This window comes from Rutidosis leptorrhynchoides, chromosome 8 (genome assembly GCF_046630445.1).
Source record: "Rutidosis leptorrhynchoides isolate AG116_Rl617_1_P2 chromosome 8, CSIRO_AGI_Rlap_v1, whole genome shotgun sequence".
Classification (NCBI taxonomy): domain Eukaryota; kingdom Viridiplantae; phylum Streptophyta; class Magnoliopsida; order Asterales; family Asteraceae; genus Rutidosis; species Rutidosis leptorrhynchoides.
In genome coordinates this window covers 153525697-153537601 of record NC_092340.1, presented here as the reverse complement: position 1 = coordinate 153537601, position 11905 = coordinate 153525697, and positions in this window count along the sequence as shown.

Below are 11905 nucleotides of genomic sequence, written 5' to 3'. Positions count from 1 at the left end.
TTGCTATTAAATAACAAGAATATTCAAATTATATTGATTTTAACTATTTCAAATTATTTATTTGACACGTATTTTTTCTTTAATTTTTTAGGATTATAACGGTTAAGTATTTAATATAAAAAATAAATTGTGTACAACAAAAACTGCCTAATTATATTTATATTATATATAAAAAAAGAAAGGTTTACCGCCGCTGCAGCACGCGATGACCCCAAAACTTGTTACTAATCATCATGAATAGTAATTAATTACAATTAAAGAGACTAAAAAATGTGTGTGAAATTGTTGTGGTGAAAGGTGATAGGTTGGTTGGATTGTGTTCAACATGGTAAAGAGCTCTTCTATTTATAGCTTACAAACTCTCCATCACCACCAGATGCTTTCATAGAGTAGAAGACGGATTCAGGGCCCAAATATGAAGAGGAAATATTTATTCATAGTAAAAAAACACGCTGCATTTTTTTTTATATTAAAATGAGTTGTACATGTAAGTAACACTATGTTTCTTGGCCATCCATCGAATGTGCCCCTAACAGATTGAGTGTCTCAGTGATAGTGAAGTACGAGTTTGTTTATATATGAAAAGGTAACTCGAGATTTGAACTCAAATTTGAGTGGAGATACTGATGCCATTGCGAAGGGGCTTATAGGACGAGAATGTTGAGCATATTTTTTAGAGCCGGATTTGATGTTCAACCTAAACAACTGACACAGCCTCATTGATTCTATATTTCTTCTTATAATTGTCCCCGAACAAAAAATACATAGTTTAAGAAAAAATAACTGTCACATATAATTTTTGTCCACTTTCCAGTTTAACCTCTTACTTGAATAAAGTAAGGGTATAAAAGAACTTTAATCAATTATTCTTATCTATTTATATTGTGTTATGTGTCGTTTAGCTTTGTTTAGGGTTGTTCTTGTTTTATGTGTTACGACCCGGAAATTTCCGACCAAATTTAAACTTAATCTTTATATGGTTTCGACATGATAAGCAAAGTCTATTAAATTGAATTTCAAAAAGTTTGAACTATTTTATGAAATCATTTGACCTTCGACCAGTTCCGATGATTCACGAACAATTAATTGTAACTTGATAGGTGTATATATATATATATATATATATATATATATATATATATATATATATATATATATATATATATATATATATAATAATTGGAAACATAATTTTAAATATTGTATGTTGTTGTTACTAAAATTTATTTATGTAAAGTAAAATAAAAAAAAATAGGATATTATAATGATTATTATTTAAAAAGTATATATATATATATATATATATATATATATATATATATATATATATATATATATATATATATATATATATATAAAGTGTATTGAATGTATATATATAGTGTCGAGTTTATTTAGAAAATGATAGTAACACTCAATTATCATTCGATTGATAATAAACAAGTTATAAACGAACTTATGTGATTTTAAAATAAACGGTAATCCGAAAATGAGCTATATAAATTTTAGGCTTATTAAAAATATATTTAGAAGCTAATTAATAAATTTCAACATTTTTCATATTTTACCCAGGATCGAGAGGAACAGTTGATGTAATTTTTATTTATTAAAATAATGATTGAATTTTATACCATAATGACTAAAATAGATAAATATAATTAATGTAAAAATATGGAATTTTTCCGAAGACTTTTTATCCGCTACTGATTTACAACGGACTATGAAATACTATTCTTATTAAAACTGTCGGCAGATATTAATTAAGTGATATCACACGTTTATAATTAAAATTATATTATAAGTATTATTATAATATATATTCTTAATCTCAAATCGTTATTTAAATTCATGATTGAATTGATATAGGAATTACTGTTATTGATTGAGGAATATCTCCACTGCCTTGCTAATCTATATCTTAATTATATATATACATATACTTATGCACAAGCACACACTTACACAAAAACCCACTTCATCCCTTCTCATGTTTCTCTTACCCTTCTTAATGAAACTCATTTCATTACTCTTTAATCCATCACCCTCTGAAGATCACGATCATGAACCACCGGTTAGTCACCATCACCTTTCACAATCGCCACCACCCCTCCTCATCTCTTTATTATTCTTCTTCAACAATCATACCCACTATTTTTGTTTATATTCGAACAATACCATCAATAACCACTCGTTGCTCAATTAATAGTCACCACAAACCACACGTTTTCTGTTCCAGCTGCTCGAAACCAACCATGTACAACCTTAAGAATTGCTGCTACTGTGCGTCTGTTTCTGGTTCTGTCCGAAAACCACCATCTTTTACTCTTGTCAACCTCAAAACTACTGTACGATAATATATGTTAATGATACGAATAAAGTGGATAGATTAGGTTCATGGTATATGCCAACTTGGAAATAAAGAAATCCTTTTGCAGCGAATTGATTATTATTAAAATTACGCATGTTATTGTTGTTGGAAGTTAATGGCCGACCAACATGGATCCAAGGGAACAACATGCTTTTAATTTTTTTTATAGTTTTCTTTATAATTATTAATTAAGTGATGATAATTATGTGGTGTTCGAAAGTTTGGTACTCGAAAAATGGTTGAAAGATGAAGATGATAATTCGATAAATAATAATGGTGGTAACATTAAGTTTAATGGCGACTGTGATAATGATAAAGGCATGATGATATTCGAATAACATGATAGTAAAGACTTACGAGTTTGTTCATGAAGATAATGACAATCGTAGGATTATGATGATGTTAATGATGATTTTTTGATGTTAGTAAAGATAGATATTTGATGATAATGATGTATAGACTATGTTGATGATAATATACAAATAGGATGATGATATACAATGAAGATGGTTATGATATTAAGATGAACAGATCAGGAATAGGGGTTTAAATAAATTCGAATATGTATTAAAACAGATAAAATGGAATAGCTGAATGGTTAAGGGTGTTGTGTCTTGAGTGAGAGGTCGCGGGTTCGAGCTTGGCCTGTAGCATTTTTTTTTTTTAAAAAAAAAAAGAGGAGAAGAAATATGTAAACAGAAATAATAGGTTAACAATAAATGGGTTCGTATTATATTAGAAAGACATAAATGGATGAGTGGTTTGGGGTGTTAGTGGATTAGCGAGAGGTCTCGGGATCAAGCCTGATCTATTGCAATTTTTTTAGGAAGCTTGTTCTTCAAAGGTTGTACTCTATAATCTCTATTATTATTATTATTATTATTATTATTATTATTATTATTATTATTATTATTATTATTATTATTATTATTATTATTAGTTTTATTATTATTATGATTATTATAATTATTATTATTATTGTTATTATTAGTATTATCATTAGTTATTATAATTATTATTACCATTATTATTATTATGGTTACCATTATTAGTATTATTATTATTATTAAAAATTAATATCATTATTATTATTAATATTACTAAGTATCATTTGTAACGATCCGGCTTTTTCGACTCGCTTTTGTGCTTTGTGCTTTCACGAAACTGCGTATATGTGCGTGTGGAGCTAGTTTATGCTCTGGGATCTTATTTAATGATTAATTACTTTCATTAATACCTTACAACGTGCTATTAAGTGTGTAATCACTTAACTTGATCCCCGAATGCTTTTACGACCGTTGGTGTCACTTGACGTTTGAAACAAGCTATGTACTTGGTACACGTTTAACTTTGGTCATAATCGGAATATTATGACTACGTAATACTAATTGTTATTTTATAATAACAATTACTTGGATTTTTGGATGCTAAATTACGCAGAGTAATTTACTAGAACACACTAGTTATTCTTGATTGACTTTCTACCTTGTTGGACTTTAGCCCACCCTACTCTAGCTAGTGGACTATTTAATTAGCCCAATTATTAATGGTTAATGACCCAATTATATGTAAGACAAATGCCCATTTATTAGAGGGAACATACTAGCATTTTTGTTAACCATAATTACAATTGTTGCATGGGATCCCGACATAAGCACCAACTTTAGACAACCATTAACCAAAAAGCAAAAGTTGTCCCCTCCCTTGTCCCCTAAAAGCTACGGCCATGAGGCCTCCCCCACCCCTATAAATACCAAGCCATTTCATTCCATTTTATACTTGATCTCACTCACAATTTACACACACTTACTCTCTTATTTTCTCTCTAGTCTTTCTCACTCTAAAAAGTGTAAGTATTAAATTTTATTCTTCTTCTTCTTCTTCTCTTCTTCATATACACGACATCATCATCATCATTTAATGGATCTAGCTTTTAGCTTTTTATATCTTGTAGATTCAAACTTGGGTTTGAATCCTTCAAGAACATGAAAGATTCAATCTTCATTGACTTGGTAGATCTAGCTTGTGATTTCTTTGTTTTCTTATAAAGATCAAAACTTGTGTTTATGATCTTCATGTAACTTAAAGATCTAGTCTTTTACTTTAAGGATCTTCGAGAACACTAAAGATCCAAGCTTTCTAGCTTAGGGTTTCATTATTTTGTTAAAGATCTTAGCTTTTTAGCTTATGGTCTCATTACTTTCATTATTTTGTTAAAGATCTTAGCTTTCTAGCTTATGGTCTCATTAATCTTGTAAAGATCCAAGCTTTCTAGCTTAGGGTTTTCTTAATACTTGAGATCTAAGTTAATATTATTGTAGATCTCACTTACTTGAAACCTTTTTGTGTTTGTTGTGATGATAAAGATCAAGTCTTCATCATCACATATGATGGAGATGCATAAACTTGTGTAAAATGGACAAAGGTTGAAGCTTTATTGAATTTATGCAATAAAGAGGCAATCTTGATGTTCAAAACTTGTAGAATGATAGATTTTACTCTTAGTTGTATGTTGATGGTTGAACTTTGGTCAAATTAATGCTAAAACATCAAAGAGTTGTACACTTGAAGCTTACAAGCATCAAGGATGAGAACCGTGATGAGTATTAAGCACCAAGAATCTCACCGGAGCACTTGTTTACTGTTTTTTGGGGTCTGATCAGACTCCTAGGTTTCTGGAAAATTAATTTTAAGATAGTTCGTTTCGAGTAGATAACTTTTAGTTTAGGCCTCGACTTAATCGGATATACGGTTTAGGATTTATACCCTTCCGAAAGTCACTACGCCTTTATAACGTTGTGCTGAAATTTCTGACCTTCTCGCACTTAAACCGTCGCCACGGTCAAATGAAGACGAGTTAGGTTCTGAAAATTGTTCAGGGCTTAGAGGACTCACATACGGAGCCATATCCACTGACTACGCATATTTCCGATTTGTATAGCGGTCGTAACAGCTGTCCGAAGTCAGCCTTTTGTTTCGATCTCTATTCTTGTTAAACTTACCTTTGTGTTGATGAATGATGATGATAATGATGATGTTGATGATGACACTTAAACTTAATTTATTCACTTTTAAACTTATGGGGACAGCATAGTGACCTTTGACTTAGGTTGACGACCTTTCGGACCAACTTACTACCTGCATACGTTTCATATCGACTTTTACTGCTTATTCACTGTGAGTTATAGCATTCCTTTACTATTTTTACTATTTTTGGGACTGAGAATACATGCACTTTTTATGTTTTACATACTAGACACGAGTACTTAAACTTATTGTATGTGTGGGTTATATAACGGCATAAACTTTCCCCTTAGCTCGGTAACTTTTAGTCATTGGTTTTTGAACCGGTGAATGCGAATCTTAGATATGGATCCATAGGGTTTGACAACCCCACTCGGGCTAGCCGCGCGAGCATTCAACGGGTGTTTAATACTTCGAGGACAAACGCACTCGCCAAGTTCACTTTTAGGGGGTGATATACATACGTTAAGTCTAGTTACCGGGTGCCCACAGTTAAGCATATACTTTTCATACTAATTTAAACTGCTGATTGAAGCACTGAAATCTCGTGGTCTACATTACATTACTGATTACAAACAAACTATAGCTCACCAACATTCGTGTTGACTTTTTAAGCGTGTATTTTTCAGGTGCTTAGACGTTGTTGCTTTCGCTGTTAGACTTGCTGTCTTGGTGTTATAGAATTGCTGTTATGGACCTGCTGTGTTAGATTTTCGCTGCATTACTTAGAGATGTCTCAATCATGAAACTTTTATTTTGCATTCGTAACTTATGTTATTTTCAAACAATGGCTTTGTAACGACCTTTTGGTCACATACTTATGTTAGCGCTTCTATTCATATGAAGTACGTTATCTTTTGTAAAACGCTATCTTTTTATGAATGCAAAACTAGTTTTCAAACAGCATATACTGTTAGACCTTGTAATGATCCTGTTGTTGATGAACCGTACACAATGGTTTTGTACGGGGCTCACATTTGGTATCAGAGCATTGGTTGTAGGGAATTAGGTTGCATTAGTGAGTCTAGACCAGGCCGAGTAGGATTCACTAATAGGACTAATCTACAACTTGCTTGTTTACCTGTTTCTGCTATATGAACTTGTTACATGTTACTGCCTACTTTCACTGCTATGTGAACTTACTGTATGCTGCTACTTATTCTCGCTACTGCATGCTACTATCTATTTTTTGCATGATACTTCTGTTGATACTGCTATTACTATCATGCTATGTACTGTTGTAGACGCTCTAGGTTGCTGTAGTTATTATGCCCGATTACATTCTTGCTACATGCTTGCTATTCGCTGTACCGACTTGGAAAACTTATCTTTCCTAGTTCAGATGTTTTTTTGAACCCTTTTCCCACTCGTCTAACCCTAAGAACTAGTATTGTAATCCACCTGTTACTACCGTTCCAGCGTTCCAGAGATCGAAACATTACTTCACGCAATCTAGGAGGAGTACCCCTCGGATTACACTCCCGCTAAAGTTGATCCTCGGTGGAGGAGATATGTGAGGATTTTTCGGAGTAACCACACCTCGTCCCACCGCCCGAGCTCACCATAATTAGCCACGTACAACGTATGAACATTAGAAGGATGTTCAGTTTCTACAAGTTGACTCGTATCCCGTACGCTTTCATGACCGTAGCTTACCTCGTTCCTTCTACACCACTACTCGACGATCTAACGACACTTCCGGACTTAGGTCCCTAACACTCTTAGGCACTGGAGAAGTTGGGAGGACATCTCCTTTCACAAGGTCATATTGTCTTCCACTGATGCACAGCCATACCCAAGGACTTGGGAGTCGCCTTAAGACATATCGTATTACTACTTGCTACACGTACAACTCGACGCGAGACCCAGATTGAATTTCTAGAAAGGAACCTAACGACATTACCTAAACCCGAACATTTTGAAGAAATTTCGGGACATTTAGGCATTGATGCATGACTTACGGAACCTACGCACCCACACCGAGAAACCGTGAGATTAATTATGTAGAATTTGTTTTGAGATAGCATAGATAAAGCACCGTTAGATGAAATCGAGTAGAACTTAAAGTGATCACGTTACATTGACCATATGGAATGATATTGGAATGAACGTACGATTTAGTACAATATAATGACGCCAGGCCAGCGTGATTATATTGAAGTAAATCATGCAGAAGTTCCAATGTTACTACATGAGGAATAGGAGGTGATCCAGGGAAAATTTGGTAGGGATCACTTGAGTATACGCATTATGGTCTGTTAGAGGTAAGGAAGGAATAACCACGTAGCCCAGATACTATACAAGAAGGGCCTTGATTGCAGATTTGATAACCCGAATTTTTTTTATAGATATAGACACCCTGGACACTTAAGGAAAAAGTTCTCAAATAGGAAAAACTTTGGACTTACTTGCAATAGAGCAATCGTTATCTCAGCTATGGAGACTCCCATGGATCCTGATTTTAGTTAGGGTACGTTTCGTCACAACGTTTTATTTTCTCGGAGTTGTTTAAAAGTAGAGTGATAGAAACCTTTTATATAATAACATTAGCGTTATGACTGATAAGCCATTAACAACCATGAGAGTTAAGTATTCTATAGGACAAGCTAATGGTAAGCTGGCAGAGATAGAGGAATAATTTAAGGTAGTACTTTAAAATTAACAGGTGGGTCATTGGAGATGACCTCATGCCAACAAAACTTGGAAGTTTTAAAGTAGTAGTTGGAAAGGATTAGTTACCTACGCACAAGCAGATGTTATCTGAGAAGATTGATAGAATTTTTTCACGGTGGTATAAAAAGATTTGGTTGGAATGAACCTTAAGATTATCCTAATACTCATCAAGTTAGGAAGCTTGATGTAAAAGTTGGAATGGACTTTAGGAAGCTTTGATGAAATAGTTGGAATGGACTGGCTTTCAAGGATGAAAATGAAAGTTATTTATAGTAAGAAGATTTTCGTATACCTCGCGAGGATGGTGAGCCAAAAGCCATTTGGGTTGCTTCAACAACCCGAAATATTACAATAGAAATGGGAAGAAATAACAATGGATTTCATCACGAAGCTACCGAAAATGGTAGGCGGTTATGACACTATCTGGGTTATCGTTGACTGCCTCACCAAATCTGCTCATTTTCTAGCCATGAAAGAAACCGATACAATGGACAAACTTAGACGACGATACATAAAGGAAATTGTATCCCGTCACTTCAGCAATTCAAATTCTATATTAAGGACTACCTAAGAATCTGATTTCATACTCATTCTTACGCGACTCTGAATCCTAACTTATCCCGAAAGATTTCTTATTCGGTGATAATTACACAATCATCCTTCCTACTTCGATATTAGTCATACCAGTTCGAAATTTTCCAAAATCGATGGGTGGTTAATTCTCATTCTCATACTCTCTCATTCGTATCTCACTTATAAGCAACAACTTCACACTTAAGCATTTTTGGTCAAAGGACTTATGCCCTACTAATAGTCATCAACCACATTTAAATTCAACAGTTTTCATTACCTCGTAACAATTTTGCTCAAATATCACCCAAAAGTTTCAAAAGTCTTTTACTCGATTCTCCTCAATCTTTTTCCAACTTGTAACCTCCGAAATATGAAAATTTTGTTTGCCAAAATTTTACTTACACTATTTTACTGTGCGATCCTCTCAAACCTTAATAAAAATAAATTTATTTTATTTGCCATTCCTGCAAATTTTGAAATTGTATACGTTATATAAAATAAAGTAAATAATTACTTCTTTTTGACTAATACATATGAAATTTTACTTTCACTTTCACAAATCAAATCTTTTATTCAAAAGATGTTTTACCTTGAATGGTACGTGTTGTACATAACCCTAGTTTACTAAGAACTTCATTTCTTTTCTTTTCTTACGTTGTCACCTTAAACGATTTCTATAAAATTTTCGTTGCTTATTATATAAAATTTTTCGTTGTTTATTCGTATCCAAGTCATCATGAAGACTGACAACCGTCGAAATTGAGAGATTCATGTGTGTGTGTGTATGTGATGAAGGTACTTACTACCACGTCATGCAGAGCCTTCAGGCATCCACTAACACTTAAACCATTCAAAGCTATTGCGTTACCCCAAGGATCTTATTTGTCACGCCTGTTGGAACGATGCTCTTTCTTACATAACTCTAAGTCCTGACTTATTCCAAGAGATTCTCATCTAGCGATATTAACACCATCAGTATTCCGACTTTAGTATTAGTCATAACCTGTTTGGCATCTTGCAAAATCAAGAAGCGATTAACCTCTCATCCTCATGCTCTATCCTTCATACCTCACTTTTAGCAACGACTTCGGAAGTGAACATTTTTGGTCCAAAGACTTGTATCCTGATAATTATCAAAACTACATTTAATTCATTAGTTTTCATTACCTAGTAACATGTCACCCGATGATTCAAAGATTTTTCACTCTATATTTTTCAACTCGTAACCTCTGAAATACGAAAAACTATGTTTATCAAAAATTTTGCACGTTGTTTATTTATGCGGTCCTCACGAGATTTATGGACAAATGAAAATAATAAAATTTTCCTGTCACTTATGCGATTTATAAAATCAAATATGTATGTATATATTTAAGTTAATAAATTTACCTTTACTTATTTTGGTTGGTAAATACTAAGATACACCCTCAAATTATTTAAAAATCGCTCCTTTATCGAGTTATTTAACTTAAGTCAAATAGTTTTATGCAAGATGGTGCACGTTGTACTTACTTCTGAGGTTACTAAAAACTTCGTTCCGCTTATGCTGTCACGTCAAACGTTTAAAGGTTTTTCAAAACTTCCTTGGTTGATTTTATTAAGGGTTTTCGTATTAGACTACACCATGTATGGATCACATTTCTTCTCGCCCTTCGTTAGGGATAAAGCTTACTATTAAGATCTTTATTAAAAACTCTTGAGCCACTTTGGATGGCAGATTTATAAAATTTGTTAGGAAGTCTTTGCGCTCGTAAAATATTCCTTTTAAGGTTAGACTTGGCAAAAATACGAGACGATAAATCAGTTCTCTGGGAAACACTCAGTGGTCACCCTATCGAAGGAAAGGCACTAGGCGGGTTTCTACTCTCAATGTTTCACAACTAATCGCAACACCCTCGTAAACATTATCTCTATGAATCAGTATATTGAGGCACAATAAATCATTTTTGGAGATTCTTTTCACTTAGAGTAAACCATTTTTTAGGACCAAGAGTTCACGTATCTTCTCATCCGCGCATCCCCTTAAGTATAAGGATAAATTCAGAACAAACCGCTCGAAGAGTTCACTCTCGTTCAAAGACCATACCTTTCGTGCGATTTTCTTTCGAAAATGTAATATAAGATACTTTAAGAATATATGAATCTCGTTATCCTCTTGGAAGGGGACTGCTTAAAACATTTACGACACTGATGTGGTTACTCTGCATATTCCTTCCTTCGTTGGTTACAACTATATGTTGTTCTAGTTAATGTTAACCCTAACTTTAACATGTAACTGAAAGGATAAAGTTACATTATGGAACTGTGCTTTCATTCTATCTAAAGATAAGATCACCTGCAGTATGGTAAACTGGGTGATATCCTTCATTGTTCATTCAGACCGTCCTGAAGACACTATAAATAATTATGGTTAGCATTGCATATAAGTCTGATTTGTCACTTTCGGCTAAAATTTCAATTCATTAAATCAAACAAACGTTTCTTAAATATCGGGTTCTTTATACCTATGGTCTCCTTCCAAAATTAAGGGATTTGTAACATTCGTAGCTAACACTATCCAGACATCAAATCGCATGGTTATGATCACCATGTTTTCCATTCTACCTGTCAGCATTGTATTGCGACATAAGCGCTCAATATTTTAGATGAGTTTGGTAACATTCATGATGCATTTCATGCATCCAGCTTACTGAAGATGCCTGTAATGCTAAAAACATCATCTTTCCTTTTGTAGGTATATATTTCGGATGACATGTTTGTGTTAGCAAGAAACAAAATAAATTTGTTGAACTCTTAGGACAAGAGACTTAATTAATGGCATATACCTATTCTTACTTTTATACGCCCAAGTACCTTTCAAGGTAAATAACTCACTTTTGAGCCCACGAGTCTCACGGAACTTTAATACACTCCTTTTTATTCAAATACGGTTCCATTGTTGGTCACTCCTCAAAATTTCGTGATGAAATTTTCTTTAACAGGTGGGTAATGTAACGACCCGACTTTTTTGACTCGCTTTTGTGCTTTGTGCTTTCACGAAACTGCGTATATGTGCGTACTGAGCTAGTTTATGATCTGGGATCTTATTTAATGATTAATTACTTTCATTAATACCTTACAACGTGCTATTAAGTGTGTAATCACTTAACTTGATCCCTGAATGCTTTTACGACCGTTGGTGTCACTTGACGTTTGAAACAAGCTATGTACTTGGTACACATTTAACTTTGGTCATAATCGGAATATTATGACAACGTAATAATAATT